The sequence below is a fragment of the Mixophyes fleayi genome, chromosome 3, assembly GCF_038048845.1.
Source record: "Mixophyes fleayi isolate aMixFle1 chromosome 3, aMixFle1.hap1, whole genome shotgun sequence".
Lineage (NCBI taxonomy): Eukaryota > Metazoa > Chordata > Amphibia > Anura > Limnodynastidae > Mixophyes > Mixophyes fleayi.
Window position 1 is genome coordinate 162,305,301 of NC_134404.1, and position 20,948 is coordinate 162,326,248.

At 38.4% G+C, this 20,948-nt stretch overlaps 1 protein-coding gene across 1 annotated transcript in view; it reads left to right on the forward strand.

Annotated features, from left to right (window-relative positions):
• Positions 1–20,948, forward strand: part of BCKDHB (branched chain keto acid dehydrogenase E1 subunit beta) — a 409,624-nt gene that overhangs the window by 303,954 nt on the left and 84,722 nt on the right. The window lies entirely within an intron of this gene.

Below are 20,948 nucleotides of genomic sequence, written 5' to 3' on the forward strand. Positions count from 1 at the left end.
ACAATACGAATTCATCCCTGCTGGAATCCACCATTACAGAAGTCTGTGTACTTTGATGTAATTGCCGATAATGGCCTTCGTCATGGAATTTGTAGTTCATTTTATGACAGAGCTGTCACGATTTTTGGGCAATTCTTTTAGAGCAGAGCATATGTTAAAATGTTGTGCTGACTCATATACATCACCACTGGGTGTCTTGGGAAAGCTAAGCTTTTTCCGAGAAGCAGTTGCCAGAGAAACTAAAGGAGGAGACGTCATTACAAGATGTTGATAGCTCTTGGATCCTGGCGAAGCAAATTAAGTCCTAGATCTACAATTACAATATAGTTAGCGGATTTGCTTAGTTTTATTTCATCCTTCAATTTCTCTAGCTGCTTCTCAAAAGCTATAATTAAGGCAACCACTTGACTCAAGCTAACTGTGTCTGCACTCTCCTCACAGGTGACTACTTCGCTTGTCTAAAGTACATTCCCCCCAAATTCTAGTCTTCTTGCAGCTGCTGCATTCTCCTACATGCTGTTGCAGAATTCCAAAAAGACCCTAAATTTTTCGGGACACAAACAGCATCTCCTGCATGTCATTGTCATTTTTTAAAAGTTCTGTAACACCAAGTTGATTGTGTGAGCAAAACAGGAAATGTGATGGAATTCCCCCCTCCCCTGCTGAAATGCTCTAACAATATTGGTGTCGTTATCAGAAATCACATATCCTCAGGAGAGTCCAAGCAGGCTTAGCCATGTTGCAATGACATCCCTTACTTTTTGTAACAGATTGTCAGCTGTATGTCTCTTAGTGAAGCCGCTGATACACAGAGTAGCCTACTTTTGAAAAATGTGACGTACTTGGGTACATGCTGCTTCTGTTCCTGCTGATGAAGGCGAATCACCAACCCAGTGGCCTGTCACAGTCATATAATCTTTAGTTTGCCCAGTTCCGCTTGTCCCCATATCTGTGGTTAAGTGTACATTGGGTAGAATGGCTTTTTGTAGTCCAATATTTAAAGTTTTACGAACTTTCTGATAGAGGTGAGGAATAGCTTTTCTAATAAAATGATATTGTGATGGAATTTGGTAAAAGGGACAGAAGACCTCAAGTAATGATCTAAAACCAACTGTATTAATAGGGGACATTGAACGCAGATCTAATTCTAGCATAGTCCCCATGGCGTCTGTGATCCGCTTTGTGACCGGGTGACAGCTTTCTTACTTTCTTCTTCTAGCAAAGGATTGTTTAACAGTCAATTGTTGTAAACTACTAGTAGTCTTCTTCTGGGTTGAAGATCCACCCCCAGCAGCAGCAACAGCGGGCCTAACGCTCAATAATTCAGAGGAATCATGGTTAGTGGAGGAGTCATCTAGCCTTAGCAACTTGGATGCAGGACTAACTCCCATCACTTGTGAGGATATTGATGATGAAGGTGTTGGGGGTGTAGATTGCAGGTGCTGGGATCTAGCTGAGAGAAGGGAGGTAGATGATGCTGGACTGCTTGCTGTTATTTTTTTAACATAAGTTTCTGATTTTCCCAACAACTTTCCATGAACTCGCTTACAATGACGTAACATGGATGAGGATCCTAGATGGTTAAGGTCCCTACCTCTAGTGAGTGTGGCTTTGAAAACGCTACAAATGGCTGGACAACAGTTGTCAGGATTTGTGTAAATATTATTCAACACATAAGAGCTTGATTTTTGGTTTTATGCCCAGGCATGACAATGGCCTTTTTCTTATCACTGGCAAGAACTGCTGCAATCTTTGTTTGAAAGTGGATGAAAATAATATTGTGACCTGTGAGGTGGTCAAAATCGAAAGGAAATGACTGGAAATTACTGTTAGTGAGGTTAATAATAATCTAGGTACAAAATAATACTTAAACTATGTTATTTTAGCCCAAAAAAAATAATTTTGTAAAAAATAGCAAACCAAAACCATACACTTACCTGATGCCTCTGCTTCCCGAGCGAGTACTGTTCTTTGCACCTTTGTGGAAAGGGCACAAAGGTCAGGGCCTATGATGGTTGAGGGATAGGGGTGGTACTCTGCTATTTTTTTTATTTTTTTTTTATTTGGTCACAGGACAGAAAATCTAGCCACAGGCTGTATGCACATGTAAAAATTTTAACTCAAATGTCATACAAAGTGTACTGTACATCTATTTAAATTACTTCATACTATTCACAGGCCAATTATAATACATGTTTAGGGTGCTTTTTAGCCTCTCTGCCTTTGTCGTCTGAATCTAAGATTCCCCAAAACACAAGACAGCTGCTGAATACCTGGAATCCCAAGTGAGGTGGAAGGACTGTGAGTGTGTCTCCTTAGTCAAGTGTAGTTTATGCCAGTAGTAATCACATTTCCAAAAGTATTACCATGTAAATGATTTTAAGCTGTGAAGCAATATAAAAATGCTAAAGGATATACATGGAAGAATGAAACTCATGAAAAGTCAATAAAGGACAAAGAAAATAAAGCATCTGTTTTCTTCTAAATTATTTGAAAGTGCAAAATGATAAGAGCACTCCTTTCTGGGTCATATCTGAAGAGTTTTGTTGCTTAAGATATGCTTCTAAAATACCCTTCATTCCCTCTGAATTCTAAGAAATGGTCATGATTGGTGATCATAGTTTTTTTTATTTTTTAGAATATGTTAAGTACAAGTGTAGAAAATGAGGATTTCTTAATTTTCCATGAAAAAAACTCAAATAACATTTATATCTAAATTTACTCTTAGAAATGAACAAAACTGTTTAAACGATTAGGAAGATGTGTGCCAGGATTACAAAGGTCTTAGTCAAAAGTCAAGTTCTAAAAGTCACAGAAGGAAAGACATTTGGAGCTCAGCGTACATGGAAGAGTGAGATTATAAAACTGTGAAAGTAATTAACTTCTAATACACTGAAACTAAACATTGACAGAAACCAACAGATAGTAGCAAGTAGCTGCTATTACAGCGATCGGCAACAGACAGCCCTAGTGCTCGTCGAGTCTGCACCTGCGTCCCTCAGCTCCTTCCTGCTATATTGTCAGATTTGTTTTTTTATATCGTGTAATACTTGTTTAAAATGCCTGCTGCTATGTTATTACAGATAGGTGTCACTTTTTTTTAATTAAGTGTATTGTTATAACTTATTACGGAGATTAAGGGTAATGCGCTCTGAGTTTTGAGCTGTCCTCCTTTTAAGCTGGAATTAACGGTTTTCAGTTGATACTTGTGACTACATACATTTTCTAAGCGTTAACTCATTGTAGTCATTAACCCCTTCAATGCTGAGAATATTTTGGCACTTTTTGGGCTGGTCACATTCCAACATCACAAATTATACCTTGTTTTTTTCAGAAGACTTTGAGTTGAATTTAAACGAAATGCCAGCACGGTGGCGTAGTGGTTAGCACTTCTGCCTTACAGCACTTGGGTCATGGGTTCAATTCCCGACCATGGCCTTATCTGTGAGCAGTTTGTATGCTCTCCCTGTGTTTGTGTGGGTTTCCTCCGGGTGATCCGGTTTCCTCCCACACTCCAAAAACATACCGGTAGGTTAATTGGCTGCTAACAAATTGACCCTAGTCTGTGTCTGTCTGTCTGTGTGTCAGTCTCTGTCTGTGTGTATGTTAGGGAATTTAGACTGTAAGCCCCAATGGGGCAGGGATTAATGTGAGTGAATCCTCTGTACAGTGCTGCAGAATTAGTGGCGCTATATAAATACATGGTGATGATGATGATGAATGCCATTAATGCTTACACCTCCTGTCTCAGTTATAAAATGAATCCAAAAAAGGGCCTAAACACCATCAAGAAACACTTTGTGGTTTTTACTTAGGCATCAATCTAATTAATTACTAGCACTAGCACTGCGCTCATAAATCAGACAACACAAGTTTACTACAGCTGCAGTGGGACCAAGGTATCCCTCCTTGATTGGTCAATCTAAAACTTGCAGTATCTCATGAAATATATGATCATACGACAAGAACTCACTGTAGAAATTCTCAAGGAACAAGTTATATCAAGCCTCCATTGGGATATTTCATTACAATTGACCTCAAGATCAAGTCAGCAATGGTGATGCATTCAATTCCCCTACTTCAGACTGTTATTATTAATTTTTGATTTTTTATGTACCAGTCGAACACACATTTGTTCATTATTATCTGTGAATTAAGAACATTTCTCTTTTGGGACATTCATTTTTTTGTATTAACCATGACATAGACTGACACTAGATTCTCATATGTGAACCGTTGTCGATTCAAGAGGTGTTATACATAGGTTTCAATTACATTTTATTGGACTTTATATATTTAATTATGACCAGTTTATTATAAGCGCAGATAGGACATTCAACATTTTTTTAGGCATCAATCTACCTGTCCAAAACAGCAAAAAGCAGGATTTTCCACATAGTAATATAATCTGCAATAATAATGCATTTTTTTTTATTTTTTTTTGCTATTTTGCGGTTTTGAATGAAATACATATAATGTGTAGGAGCTATATAGGTAGCCCAACAAGCCATAAACTTTTGTAAAGTATAAAACCTATACAGGTTACCCCTGAGGTTAATGAAGGCAAGATGGGGGAGAACTTGGTATTATATATTTCCCATTCTTTGGACTTCTTATCGCTTTCTGTAGTACAGGATGTTATTCTCTAGTTAATACCAGATAATAACTACTAAAGGGCACCTCAAATACGTACTCACCATTTTCAGATGAAGGTACAACTGATTTCTTTTAAGCCAGTATGGGGTAGATCTGTGCCCCCTCCCTTATACCAGGACTTCTTAATTATTGTCTGGTGGTTACACATGTTCACTAGATAAAAACTATTAAGGGGAGGCTTCCCTCTTTAAATTGAGGGTTCCCCTAAGTTTCTAGATGCCAATATGGGGGACATATGACACTTTAAGTGCCTTCATCTCTGTCTCCTTGCTCTTCATTAATGATGTCATCGAGTGTTAACAAAATGATGTAATTAAGCCCTGCCCCCTCCCCACCCAACACTGACAGGAAATAGTTGTGAGGGACAAGTAAGAATAATTTTAATACCTTTGAACCCTCTGTTAGCTAAGGACGATTGGGACTTGTCCTTAACACTGAAGGTTTTAAAGCTCCTAACATGAAGGCAGAATAGACTGGTTTTAATGTGCACATGAGATTTAAAAGTTTCAAATTTTCCACAATCAATTTGATGTGTACAACATATCTTGGTGAGTTGTGTATAAGGCTGAGGCATCGGCTGAGCTAACGCAGTGAAGGTGAATGATCATGTACTATAATTGTTTTAAATGCTTTTTTCCAATAATGATTTTATTAAAGTTTTTCCTTGGTTACATAGTTCACAAAAAAACCAGAAAGACATACATTGTAAGTTACAAGGGAAAAAAAAGGGGGTCGAGGGGGAGGGTAAAGGATAAGGCAATACACATCAATACGTATCAATAGCATGAGACAGAACCACTCACAACATTTTACAGTTTATACAAATCGTTAGAGAAGTGACATAAATAGTAGCCCTTGGTATTAACTTTGTGGGGTTACACAGGGTTCCCCCAGGGGCGGGTGGGACTGAGGATTTAGCAACATATCGATTCCAGTCAAACCATATGATGTGGGGACAGGAGGCAGAAGAAGAGTAAGGTACTCCCAACGTTTCCATGTCACAGCTGAACCTGAAATTATCTTGCCTACGGAAGGCAGCCTGGCTGATTTCCAGGCTTGGGCAATCACCACCCGGGTAGCTATAAAAATGTGGCCTATGTGATACCTTTAAATGCTTTTTACATTTGAGGTACCTTCAATGCCTGGCTGTGCCATTTGGGTCTGTTGAACCATCAGTGCATACTTCCTAGTTCTCCAATGACAACCATGGGAATAGTAATAAATAAATGACTCATTCTAAAAGTTCCATATGTGTTTCTTATTTTACAATGTAGTTTCGTTTTCTTTGTGCAGAGAATCAAGTGCACTACTAACATTCTGAATGGAACTCCTTGATCCCCCATATCTAGCCAACGAATGCCATGAAAAGTAGCAAATATCATTTGACACCATCTTCTTATTCTACTCTATTAGCATGCATTTAACATAAGGAGCAACAGTGCAGAAATAGACATATAATGTACCAACAAAGGAATGTATGGGGTGAAGCATTTTCCCCCAATATTTTCATATATGACCCACTGTGGGCTGTGGTTTTGAATTGCAGAATTTAACTTGCTTTGCCCAAAAGGTGGACATGGTGGATTTGGGTAAGTAATCCTACATGTGAAATGGTGAACTTTTGTAGCATTGTTTTAAAAATGCTAATTTGAAACACATGTCATAAATAGCCATTGGAAATGATATGAACTCATGTAAGCTTGGTTAGAATCACATCTGCAATTACCCAAATGCATTCGATCTTCAAACTGCATTAGTTAAAACCTTCACTGCTCTGGTTAAAGACATGCCATTTTCTGAGGTCATATATAGTTTACCTAATTTTTATAAGTAAATGCATTCATTACCTGTAAAAGTTATATAATCAAAGTAAAGGTATAACAAAATAATTGGCGTTATTATAATGATCTTAAGTGATATCAGCCAGCTGTGCCACAAGCATGTGGTTTAGGAAATACTTATCATGGTATGTAAACAGACTCAGCAAATAATTTTTTTTGACATACTGTATGTATTCTTTAGGTATGTTCTGAGTATGAGGCATATAGGCATAGTTACAACAGTTAAAATGAATATATTTGAAAAGAGGAATCTGAGGTAATAAAGATGTTTGAGTCTACTGGATGGCATGCAGGCCATGTCTTTAATTTTTGTTCCTATAGGCTACTTTTTAGTCCACCCCCATGAAGGTAGACCTCCATTTCTCAAACTTGCCCCTAGTGCAATGTGTATAAGACAGATAAGTAACTACACTAATTACAGAGTAATAGTAACCAGTCCGAGTAATTGATAGTACTTTATAGTTTCAAAATGTGGTAAAATGTTAAAATATCAAACTGCCTGCCTCCTATGGGGACTATTAATCAATATGCAACAATAAGGATGAAAAAAAAATCAATTACCAATGCAATTTATCAATACATTATCGGTGATACTGGCCCGAAGTTGTAAAGGTTATCATTTTCTTCTGGTATTGTCATTGGAGAGACTTTGCCACTTTTAGAGACAGGGCGAGATAAGAACGACATCCTACATCGTGGAATTACCAGTCTCATAGAGCAAGTTGGCATAGCAACAGACAGAACTTCCACACTGATTAAGGCTTCAAGACTAGTGAAGAATGTTGTCAGTCTGTCATAGAGAATTAGGGCTAATTGGCAGAAAAGCAGAGAGAAGTGCAAATCCCATAGATGAGTCTGGCATAGCCAAAGAATAGCCTGCCAGGAACTCTGTACCATCTGCATGAGAGGTAGAAGGAACCCAGGTCATGCACAAAGGGAAAGAGAGAACCAGATATCAGTGCAGAGAAAATGAGAAAGCAAGATGCCAGGACACAGGGAAATAGAGGTCCCAGACACAGAGCAGAACTGTGTATCAATGGGCCATAGCAAAGTTTGGATAGGGGCCTGGGATGCAGCCGTAGTCTTCTTGACCTCCCACTCTGCACTGATAAGGTGTCAGGCCATAGATTGCCTTTATCCTAATAAAAATGCCAAGTGTTTTATCCTCTTTACCTGTAAGTGCATTTGTTCCTGCAAGTGGTTTTCAGGGACTCAGGAGTTTCCTGAATCAACTGCTGGAGGACCAAGGTGGAGGCACTGTGTTGAGAAGAAAGCTTGTAAAAGGTGAGACAAATCTAATTATGAGCTTTAACAATTCTTTCCCCTCCAGGAGGTTTTTTTTTAGTGTCCTTTTTCTGCTAATTGGCTGACATAATCTTTATTGCAAACTTGATAACAATTGTATATAGAAATTTGGTAAAAGAATAAACTTATTACATTTAGTCATTTTATTTTTCTCATACAAATATCGTTATTTATTATTTCATCATCAAGTCTCACAATATTTCCATTCCTTGGGCTCTCTTCCTTCCTCCTGGCACACCTCTTATTTCACAGCATTCCAGTTTATTTTTAGCACCAACAAAATTTCCTATGAAAAAGACTCAAATCTGTAGTACGTTTTATGAGTCATCCCTAATGACCTATTTACCAAGTTTTTATATACTCTATTTATCCAGATTTTATCAAGTTTTTGATAATTTTTCAATAAAGATTATGTCAGCCAATTGACAGAAAGAGGACACTATAAATAGCCCTCTATCCTTCACAAAACCAGCCTTGAAAAATTCTGCTTCGACGGACAAAACATGTTGGAAAATTACAACATATTTGTCCCTTGCTGGCTTCAGTATTACCCACACTTCTGCATTTCATGTGCGATGCAGCAGCACCAGAAACCACGGAGATGTACCATTGCCTAGTCAGCCATCAAAATAGAAACTACAGTGCCGGAGAGAACGAAAGAAGATGGGAAAAAGAACAAATTAGATTGAGTTAAAGAGTAAGCTTTCCATCATTGTTATAAGATCTCAATTCATGCCTAATATGAGTAGCGTTGTTGTAATGTTAATAATATATCACCATAAACTAGCTATAAACATTGTTTGCCTGCTATACTGTTTTTTAACTCCCTGTTTATATTTCTCACACTTTTATGCTTTTAATATTTTCTATGTTTTCAGCACATTTGTTTTACACTTGGCAATAACATTTATGTATACTTCTGATTTACATGCAGCCCATCTGAAATGTTGATTCTTTTATTAGGAAGTGAATGGGCACAAAGCCCATTAGGTAGGTTGGGCTCTAAGCCAATTAGTTAGACTAGGCAACAAGCACATTAGTTAGACTGGGCACTAAGCCCATTAGTTAGACTTTGCAATAAGTCCATTAGTTAGACTGACTGGACATTAGGCTCATTAGGTTGGGCACAAGTCCCATAGTAGCTGTTGCACAAAAGGCCCCATAGTTAGTTTAGATGGTCAGTGTAGAAGGGTATTGCTCCCTTGATGTAAGGGGATATTTGGTCCCTTGTGAGTGTAGTCAGTAGGCTGTGAGAGGGGCATACAAGATCCTATATCCATCCTGGAAGGACACCAAGAGTACTGGGCCATAAACTGACAGGCTTTAAAGCCGGGGGTTCAGGCCGCATAGCGGAGGCTGGCGACACAGCTAAGGGTGGGAGGAAACTGGTGATCATTTGTGAGGTGATCATGGCAGGTAAGATACCTAACCAATTGCTGTTGTTGTTGTTTATTTTTCTCTGCCATCTGTCTGTTTCCCTCAGTATATCCCTCTGCAGGACCCAGTGGTCGGCCCCCGGAAAGGTCTGTGCGAAGGGCAGAGCAGCTGTGGTGGGCAGAAGCGGATGGTAGGTGATCCCTCATGGACAAGGTTAGACATCTGTGTGCATTGGTTTCTTTCCCCTGCAGCCGTTACAATAGCATAAAGCTAAATCTGTCCTCCCATTTGCCTTGATTTGTGCAAGTACATATATATTTCATCCAAAGCACATAGGCTTGCAGGTTTTACAGAGCAGCATAAGTTTGCACAGGCTGAATGAAAGAATTCCTAGCAAAGCACTGGGCATGCGCACAAGTGGCCCCAGGTTTGTGGAGTAGCGCTGAAACAAGGTTTACTTTTGCAGATCAGGATTATTGAAATGAGATAAAGGGATGGAGAGGGGACATTTTTAGGGGGGGAGGCAAATAATATTAAGCCTATTAGTATTTTAGGAGAAAAACTGAAATGTTTATTTTAATGAAAGTGGCGGTAATAACAAGAGGTTTGATTTTAAAATGGCCTCTCCTTACACCCAGGTTTGCTTCTAGCTTGTGGCTGCAGCTCCTCCCAAACGTGGAGAGTATTTGCCTGATTTATTTTTAAAATGCAAGTAATTTGGGCATACGAATACGAAAAAAATAAATTGTTGTCACCTGTTAATAATATAGGGCCTGATTCATTAAGGATCTTAACTTGAGAAACTTCTTATTTCAGTCTCCTGGACAAACCATGTTACAATGCAAGGGGTGCAAATTAGCATTCTGTTTTGCACATAAGTTAAATATTGAATGTTTTTTCATGTAGCACACAAATACTTGATAGCTTATTTGTACACTGAAATTTAAAGTTGATATTTGTGTGCTACATGAAAAAACAGTCAGTATTTAACTTATGCAAGAAATGCAATTGAAGGCAGAGAAATCACGTCAGGAGGCAGAAATGACAATAGAGAAAAAACGCTTAGAGGCAATTATGGAGAAGCTCTCTGCAGGAAAGGAAGCTACAGCTGCCATTGTAGAAGCTGAATTCATGGAGGCTGCAGATCAACCCGATATAAAAGAAACCATTAATGTACTTGACTCAGAGCTTGGATCCCAAGATCCTCTGCAACGCACATTAGAATATGTCCACCAAGTCTCCAACATGAGTAACAACCAGACTTTATCAGTGAAAAAAGTCAAACACGTTGTGCAGTGCAATGACAAGTCAACGTAAAATGGGAAATTTACAAGCAATAGAACTCTACACAAGGTGAACCCACAAGGGACATCCCTCCCCCACGCCAAGAGTTTGAGTCTGTAAACTACAACAAAGGCATCCCCTCCTGCACGGAAAAGTGGTATGACACAAGCTGGCTGGAAACAAACATTCCTAGCAGGTATGACCACACACCACTTATTCACTATGTTCATACATCAACAGCACATCCTGGAGCCAACTAGGACACCCTAGACTTTGTTAAGTTTCTTGCACGACAAGAGCTAGTAAGATAAGGACTTTCAAAGTTTAATGATCGCCCTGTGAGCTTCAGAGCTTGGCGATCATCCTTCCAAAATGCAATCAAAGGTTTAGACCTTTCATTAATTGGTTTGGAATTTAGTCTGTTGAACATGCTGAAAGGATCAGAGGGATCAATGTAAACTACCCAGAGTCTGTCCTTAAAATGATCTGGGATAGACTTAATGAATGTTATGGCTCATCAGAAGCAATAGAAAGTGCTCTATTCAAAATAATTGATAATTTCCCTAGATTAACTAACAAAGGCTACCAGAGACTTAGAGAACTAAGTGACTTATTAATGGTGCTTTAAATAGCGAAGTCTGAAAGGGACTTACCAGGACTTGCCTACCTTGACACAGCCGGAGGCATTAACCCCATGGTGCAAAAGCTACCTTACAATCTGCAGGAACAGTGGGTCATCCATGGCTCCAAATACAAACAGCGGAAACAATGTAGCATTTCCTCCATTCTCTGTTTTTGTGGACTTTGTACACCAGCTAAGTAAGACCAGGAACGATCCTAGTTTTGCCCTTACCATGCTAGGTGCTACCCCAATGCTACTTAACCCACCCAAAATGTCAGTTGCAGTTCACAAGACTAATGTGTATCATCCAGATTCCTTCTACAGGTCTGCCAGATATATGAACCAGGAGACTATAGACAAAGATCCTGGCAATCAGTGTCCTCTACATTGGAGACCGCATCCTCTCCTGAAATGCAGAGCCTTCAGAGAGGTCCCTGGAGAACCGCAAAGTCTTCCTATGAGGAAATTACATTTGCTACAAGTGCTGCTCTTCAACATCCCACTTCGCCAAAGACTGCGAAGTCAGTATCAACTGCACAGAGTGCAACAGCACAGATCATAACACAGCTTTACACCCTGGGACTTCCCCATGGACTTTACTATATAGTCACAGTGACACAGATCATGATAGGGAGCACAGCGGAGAGGGGAGAGACAATACAGCAGTCACACCAGCGATTACTTCACAATGTACTGAAGTCTGAAAAGAAGACATAAGCAGCAGATCTTGTTCCAAAATCTGTTTAGTAAGAGTCTATGCAAAAGGACAGCCAGACAAAGCCGTCAAACTTTATGCAATCCTAGACGATCAAAGTAACAAGTCTCTAGCCAGATCAACCTTCTTTGAAATCTTTAGTATTAAAGGCCCCATTACTCCCTACTCCTTAAAGAATTACGCACAGAGTTTTGAGACAACAGGGAGGAGAGATAACGGCTATCAAATTGAGTTCATGGATGGAAGGACTTGTCTTCCCTTAGCAACCATCACTGAATGCAACTAGATCCCAGATAACAGGGCTGAGATTCCTACACCAGATGCAGCTATTCATCATGCATATTTGAAACGTATAACACACCTGTTACCAGAACTGGACCCTCAAGCCCAGATAATTCTATTCATAGGGAGAGATATCTTAGGAGTCCACAAAGTCAGAAGCCAGATCAACAGTCCATACAACGCACCTTATGCTCATCGACTAGATCTAGGATGAGTCATAATAGGAGATGTATGTCTAATAGACATTATAGAAATCTTGAGGCATTACTAATTCTTATATTTATTTTCATCATATTCAAAAGGGCTTGTCTTGCTTTAATATATAGTTATTCTCATGACTCCAGAAGAAGAGGTTTAAAATGTCTTAAATATACATTTATATTTTACATGTAAAAATTCCTACTGTTTCAGAAGCAGCTGCTGTTTTCTTGCTGTCATTGATCAAAGAAAATGATTATCATATTTAAGAAAAGAGCCTGCAGCTAGAGGTTTACCAACATCTGCGTTAATCTAGCTCTCATATATTGTTCATTAAAACTGTTTGTTATTATTTCAAGACGATCTGAAAGGCTATAGTCAACATTTATACATAATGAAGTAACCAAATATACTTTTCTCATACATCACAAGCAAAGACAACTGGAACTACAGCATGTCTTCATGTTTATGATCATTTATAGAATAAATAAAACTACCATCGGCTGTGGTTGGTGCTTAAACCCAGTCCACCACTCCTGTACCTGATTATGCCGAAACACTCAGTAATCTTTACTAATTTAATAGAAACCAACAAACCAAAAAGCAGCTAAGCTCTTTCTCAAAATACATATTGATAAGTTAAAGGTAATTTGTATATGTTGTGGTATATGTTATATGACAGCCTAAAAGAATTAGTAGTATTATAAATATAATGAATAATTATAATGAAAAACATACATTGGATATTATCTCTTAAAACAGGTATCCCTTGAGGTCTTAATGTAAACCATGATCCATTCACAGTGATTAATCGTTGAATGTCAGTTTGGTACATATTCATGTGTGTTTTAGTTTTCTCTACTGAAGGATTCCTTTTCAAGTATTTTTGTTATGCATGTATTTTCCTGTCTAAGGCATTATGGATGTAAATCCTTCTGGACACAAGATTAATTTATTTATTTATTCTCCACCTGCGTATGAGAGGAACATTATTTCATTTTCTACCGATTATTCCAATATACCCTTGACAAAGTAGATGTGTTTTGGGAACCAATTAAGTGTCTAGATTGTTCATCTAGTTTACAGGCTGATAAATTTTTAATATGGTTCTTTTAAATATGCTTAATAATGGTTATTAATAATAATAATAATAATAATAATAATAGATTTGATTAAGTTATAAGCTAGAACAGTTAATAAAACTAGATTTGATTAAATAATAAGCTAGAACAGTTAATAAAACTCAATTTATATGATAAGATTAGATTTTTGTTTGCATAATTAGATTATTATGTAGCAGACAGTGTCAATTGTGTATATATTCTTTCCTTTGGTGTTATTTTAAAATAACTCACCTCTCTGGTGCTGGATGGGAAACAGGTAAGTTATCCAGCCAACTTTAGTTGGGTCTGGTAGGGCCTCTAATACTTCTTAAGATAGGGCTGTTCAGATTCTCCACAAGTTTATGGTATGGTATTTACAATTTTCCTAGGTCAACACTGCTCTAGTGGAGAAATTTTCAATAATACCCTATCATACACAAAAGGACGGAGACAGCACACAAGAAAAAATTAAAAGTAAAAACAGTAAGGTCAGCGCAGGCAGCAGGGACAAATGGTCAGGAGCTATATCCAGCAATCTTGTTAACCTGCATGTTTGTGTATTGACATGGCTTTATTCTGACCTCTGTTGCTAGCTGACTGCCATGCTGACCACTGCTTGATACTATACTTCTTGATCTGATAGTTTGACTACTGCCATAAAACTTTGATGCTTGTCGTCTCCTCTGAGAAGTAGATGCTGAAATTTTCCTTTATTTAAGTACTTGCTGTTGCATATCACTTTGCTGGTGCTCTACTCTATTTCAGATTTTCACATTGCTCATTCATGCGGTGTCGGCACTAATACAAGACTTAGTAATGGTTCATATGTGAAAGGACATGTTGTCATTCTGGGTTCTGTGAATCTAACCAACTTTAATCAACTGTGCTCTACGTGGAAGCAAGAGTTTACTGTATAGTAGACATAACCCTTTTTGTATCACTGTTATTCAGGTACTTCATGCTAATTGAAAAGGGAAACAAAAAATGTGTAAACATCGTAGTCTGGATTTTAATTCATATTCTGAAATACTACTTGATACTTGAACTGTGTCTTTAATAGGTTTGATATTGTTGGTACCGTATATCACTATAATTTCAAATTATTTGTGACTCATCTGTATACCAGATCTAGTTTTAAGGCTCTCCCAGAATCCACTATGAGTATGACTTATATATGCTTTATCATTTTAAGATGTGCACAAGCAAAAATTGGGGCAGACTACAAGTATCTCTGATTTTCCGGCTGATGCATCTAGGAAGACATCAGATAGGTAAGTATCTTATCTTTTTTCTGACCAACTATTACTATTCTGCTTCTTCTTTGACAAATCCTGCTTGCTTCTGACCCTGACCTTGGCTCAAATCTTAAATCTGACATTTTGCTGGATGTCCTGAACCATGACCTGTCCTGGATTATGTTTATGTCTCGTTCTTATTGCTACCTGGACTATTCGTTGTCACCTGCTATTTATAAGGGTGAATCTAGGGGCTGTGACCTTTAGGTGTTCTGCAGTGAAATACATCACCTCCCTGTTGGGATTCCTGGCCCATGATTTCATATCAAAACTGAAATTTGTTTAATTGCTCTCTAGCATGTACAGAATATTGCACTGTTCCAAGCATCCATTTTTTATATTAATACATTTAACAGGTCATGTAATTGCCCCAAAACAGAGTGTATTTTGAAATCTTACTTTTGCCACTCTTTAGCACCACCCTGTTGCACACCCTATATGTTTGTGCTACAGTAACATTCTCATTCATACTTTTTACCACTATATACAGTGCTGATAAACTTCATTAGGAATATACTGGCAGGAAGAATGAGGTTGTGTTGTGATAAAAGATGGTTTATTGAAACTCAGCAGCAGGCAGGGAATAATGTCAGAGTTACAGTACTGAATTGGTAAAATTATATCCAGGATAATTGTTTCTGATGCACGCAATAAGGACTCACACACAAACTGCTAGATAACTCTATCATGTTAAAACAGGAACAGAACACATGACATCCAGGTCAAAGGTAAACCCTGGCAATATTAAAAAAACAGGGTGGGGACAGACATAAAGACATAAAGATAACATCTGTAACATCTTCATTTCTTTTTTATGTATTAAAACACAGTTAAAAGTCTACTATATTTCTATAAATTGAGTCTGTCAGAGGCCGTTTCTGACAGTGCTCTGTCGTGCAGGGGTCTGTGTAGCTTTAGTAGGTGTTGATGAGCTATACAGAGAAATCTCCGATAGTGTATGTAGAATACTCTCTGCCATAGTTGAATGTTCCATGCTTTCATTCTGACAGCTCTCTGGTATAACAACATCTAGTATTTTACCTTCCTGACCTGATAGTGGTGCCATTGGACTGCGTTCCACTGTCAGGCTAGGGGCAGAAAGTCCACCAAAGTTTGGCATCACTGCCAATTCTGCTACCTGAGATTCCACGCAATTGCGTCTGTAAAGAGTACTATCCAGAGTGATGTCCACAATATAGGAGCATGGTGCAGCCTTCCCCACTCAGGAACCTATCTTGACAGCCAATTCACCCTTACCATTTGATTTTGGATGGAGCAGAGATGATAGAATATGTATAGACTCTCATGCAGCAGAAAACTGCCTAAGCTACTTACATGCAAATTGTGGTCCGTTGTCTGTAATCAGGCTGGCCATAACATGCAAATTGTGCCTTGCAGCATTTTATTGAAGATAAGCTGACAGTAGCTCAACTTCCCAAAAATCAGAGCAGTGGTCAACTATCAAAAGAATTTCCTTGCCTGTGTATGTAAATAAATCCATGCTGACAACCTGCCATGGACATGTTGGTATTGCTAGTAACATCATTGTTTCTTTCTGTTGTACAGTTGCTGACAAAGTCTTTGATCTCACTTTGCATATTGCATAGCCTCCAATGTGGCTTGAATCTCTTGCATCTCTGGCCTTAAAGATTTAGGTATAATGACCCTTGGTCCTATTCTGTATGCTGATTTCATCTCTGAATGATCAGTAGTTTCTCATTCATTGTGAGTGGTGTCTGCTCTTTCATGTCTGGCCATCCATCCAGTACAATGTACTTCAGCGTCTTCCATCATTCATAGAATGCAGTTTGTGTGTGAGTCCTTATTGAATGCATCAGAAACATGGTGTCAGAAGTGATCCAGCACACAACTGATGCTTTGTTGCAAATGTAACACTCAGGATTCTGACAAGCCTTGTGTAAGGTCTCTGTGATTGAAAGCACCTTTACATTAAGATCAAGTTTACAGCTATTTTGAAGAGAAAGAAAGAACAGATTATTATGGCAAATACCAGCGGTATTCCTCCCCCAGAGGGGATGCAAATGAGTGGCAATTTAATGAGCAAATGGAACAACTTCAGAGCTGAATTTGAAGATCTTGTTTTAGCCACAGGCCTAAATGACAAGCAAGAAGAGATGCAGGCAGCCCATGGATGAGAGTGATGGGCAGTGAATGTTGCCGCATTTATACTCACATTCTGGGCCTTACAGAGGTACAGCAAAATTATATTAAAGCAGTATTAGATGCATTAGAAAAATACTTTAAACCGTCAAAAACTGTGATTTAGGAAAGGTATATTTTGACAGATGCAAACAAGATGAGGGTGAAGCAATTGACAACTTTGTTACCCGGCTGAGAGAGAAAGCAGCAACATGTAAGATTGGCATCTTAAAAGATGAACTTATATGAGTCAAATTAGTAATGGGCAGTAGTGAGAGCACACGCTGCCGCTGATTAAGAGAACTAGACTTAGACTTGCCAGCAGCTATTAAGATGTTTCGCACAGTAAAGTAATAGACAGTCAGCAGATCCACAATGTCAATTTAGCAGAAAAACAACAGTACAATTTGATTTTGCTAACAGATAACCACCCAAGTATCAGCAAGAAAATTCACTAGCAGCCAAACATACTGCATACAAATACTGTACACAAATACTGCAACCAAATGCATAGGTGAGGGAAAGAACAGTGCCCGGCATTAGGGAAAACATGTAGATTTTGAGGCATTACAAATCACTTTGCTAAAGTGTGTTTGTCAAGCAATAGACAGAATATGGCAAGAAAACTGCACACCATAGAAGAAATAAATCCAGCTGATGCAGACATCCACAGTGCTGAGGTGATATCTTCAACAGACTCAGGTGCAACATGTGAAGGGATGAGTCTGAGAGACAAGATGAATCTACCTACCGCTACAGTCAAGTTATACAAAACTAAAGCTTTCTTCTGGAGAACTGATTAAATCATTAGGACAGTTCCAAACAGAATATGCTGTTCATGGATGTACGCATGTGCTTATCTTTGAGATTGTGAAAGCACAACAAAAAACAAAAACCTTAACTGTCTGGTTCTACATGTGAGCAACTGGGATTGATGCAATTCACTATTCCAGCTGAGCTTCACAAGATGGAACATAATCTTTCTGTACCACTGAAAAAAGAGCAGTTAATAAATGCCTATAATGATGTATTCAAAGTGCCAGTCTAGTCCGTCCTAGGGGAAGTACATTTTGAACTTGATCCAAGTACCCCACTTCTAACACCATGTTTCTGATACATGCAATAAGGACTTACACACAACTGATAGATAACTGTAAACATGTTAAAGCAGGTACAGAATACACAACATCCAGGTCAAAAATAAAGCCTGACAATATTAGCCAATAACATTGGACCACAGTTTGGGGCCAGACATAAGGATAACATCTGTAAAAATAATATTGAGATACATGATGTAGCAGAATATCTCTGGCAGTAGATGGTCACTGATAATGCAGAAGTATCTCTAACACTGATTCCCACTGATAAATGACTTTCACTTAAGAAGAGCATGTAGATAGGCTAATTGTAACACAGTCCAAAAAGAACAGTTGAGCACTCAGAAAGAGCAGCAGCACTATTGAGACAGGCCCAGAGCCCCCTGATGTGGATGGAAAAAATGCTGAACCAATAGCAAGCACTCTGGTATAAAACTGTAGTTAAGCTACCTGTGAATAAAAAAACAAAGAAAAAAATTGGTTGTATAAAAAGATCAACCTTATCAATAGTGTATATGCAATCTGCTGTTATCAAAAAGACAGAGGATACTAATTCCTGTGTAAAGCATATAAAGAAAAAAAAATAATTGAAAGCACTGATATGCAATATTAATAACAAACTTTAATTTATTTGAAATACGTTGAGAATAACCCAGACCCTAATACATACTGACACCTTAAAATGGATCTGTTAGTTGTTACAATGGCAATAATAGCAAACAGCTCTAAACTTCTACAATCCCTGGAAATATTCAATATAATTGTTCAGAGATTATCAATCTTAAATACTAAAAATTAAATTCCTATATGAGTAATATCCTTAGAAATCTAAATACTGATAATAGGTTCCTTAACCACAGAGAGTATATTGAATTTTTTCATATATTCCTTATATTGCCAAAACTTATATAGAATGCATGTTAGTAATAAAATGTTATGGAACTTGATTAATCAGCAAGGAAAAAGGAAAAGAACTCCAGAAATATTCACAGGTGAATGGCTCCTAAGCTAAGTACATTTCTACTTAAAGACTGGGAAGCCTGTGAATATTTCTGGAGTTCTTTCCCTTTTACCTTGCTGATCAATTAAGATCCATAACATTGTATTACCAGCTTCACAGCATTTACTACATGCAGAAAGTTTGATGGATTGATAAAGTCTTTCATTTTTTCCACTGGGGTAGCTCTTCTGGCATGTAACAGTGGCATTCCCAATTCTTGAAGTTTCTGATTGATGTACTCATGTTTGCCGACATATGGCCTGACCCGGTTTTATAGATGTTGTTCCATCTCCATGATGTATCTGTCATTTTTAGTTGTGAATAAAATTTCATCTTGAGTCATGTTGTTCAAAAGCTTCCAAAAGACACCAATATCAGGTGGAACTGACTGAGAAAAGGCATAGGTTTGGGTTTGTCACATCTTTGGTTTAACTTACATTTTGTCATGTGTCGACACAGGTATTTTCTTACAAACAAGTAATTGCATGGAATCAGAACTGAATTCTGGACCTGTACTTATTACCTCGGAGATGTGTGCAAAGTTGTCTCTATTCCAAAGGTATTCAAATAGCACGCTCTGTTGCTTCGAGTGGTTTGGAAGTTTTATTGCCCAGGCAACTAAAAATCTTATTACGGTGAACATGTTCTATATGCCGGGCTATTTTTGAGACAGGTTTCTCACAGTACAGGCAGTACTGATTTTTGCTATACACTCCGGATCTGTTTTTTGGAAAGTGTTTTTAACCGACACTGGATCATATTTTCTGCCTTCTGTGTTTAAAACACCTCTGCTGTCAGGTCTAGAATCAAGACTTTAACTGTGGAAAGATTGTTGGTGTGTTCTCGGAAACTGCTGATCTCCTGGGATTTTCATGCACAACAGTCTCTAGCATTTACAGGGAATGGTGCCCAAAGCAAAAAACAACCTGTGAGCAGCAATTCCATGGGTGAGAGTGCCTTCTTAATTAGAAAGGTCAGAGGTGAATGGCCAGACTGGTTTGAGCTGACAGGAAAGTGTCAATAGCTCAAATAACCATGTGTTACAACAGTGGTATGCAGAAGAGTATTTTTAAAGGCAAAACACGTCAAAACTTAAAGATGATGGACTCTAGAAGCAGAACATCACATTATATTCCCCTCCTGTCCTCCAAGAACAGGAAGCTAGGGCTATAGTGGCCACAGGCATACCAAAACTGGACAATTGAAAATTGAAAAAACGTTGCCTGGTCTGACGAATCTTGATTTCTGCTGCAAAATAGATGATAGAGTCAGAATTTGGCACAAACAACATGAAACCATGGGTCCATTCTGCCTTGTGTCTATGTGCAGACTAGTGGCAGTGTTGGGAATGTTTTTTTCGCACACACTAAGTCCTTTAATGCCAGTTGAGCATAATTTAAATGGCACACTCTAAGTATTGTTGTTGATCATGTGCATCCCTTTATGGCCACTCTCTACCCATCATCTGCTGGCTACTTTCAGTAGGACAACACACCATTATGTCACAAAGCACACATTATCTTAAGCTGATTCCATGAACATGACAATGAGTTTGTCACACATCGGAGTCTGGCTGTTACTTTTCGAACCCACTCTCTGGTGCACTCCTTTTGCTCTCCCCTACTCTGTACAACAGGAGGTGTATGGCCATTTAAGAGCTCTATACCTGTGGTCATGTGACTGCTAACATGAGGCCCACCCTATTCAGCAGCACAGCTATTTAAACCTGCTTTATGCACAGGCCTCTTTCAAAATATTAGGCTCCATACCTTTACGCCAACATTCCTGTATGTATTGTGGCTTGTTTCTTTAAATTCTGTCATGGACTTTTCCTGACCTCTCTTCTGCCAATCGTTTCGTACTGATTACTCTTCTAATTGTTGCTGACCTGGCTTGTTCTGACATGCCTCTATTTTATAGCTTAGCACTCTGGAGTCCGCTTGTCAGTCTCGGCTATGTTGACTAGTCTCTTCTTGTTGTTTGATGCCAGCGTGCCATTACTCGAGGTAGCAG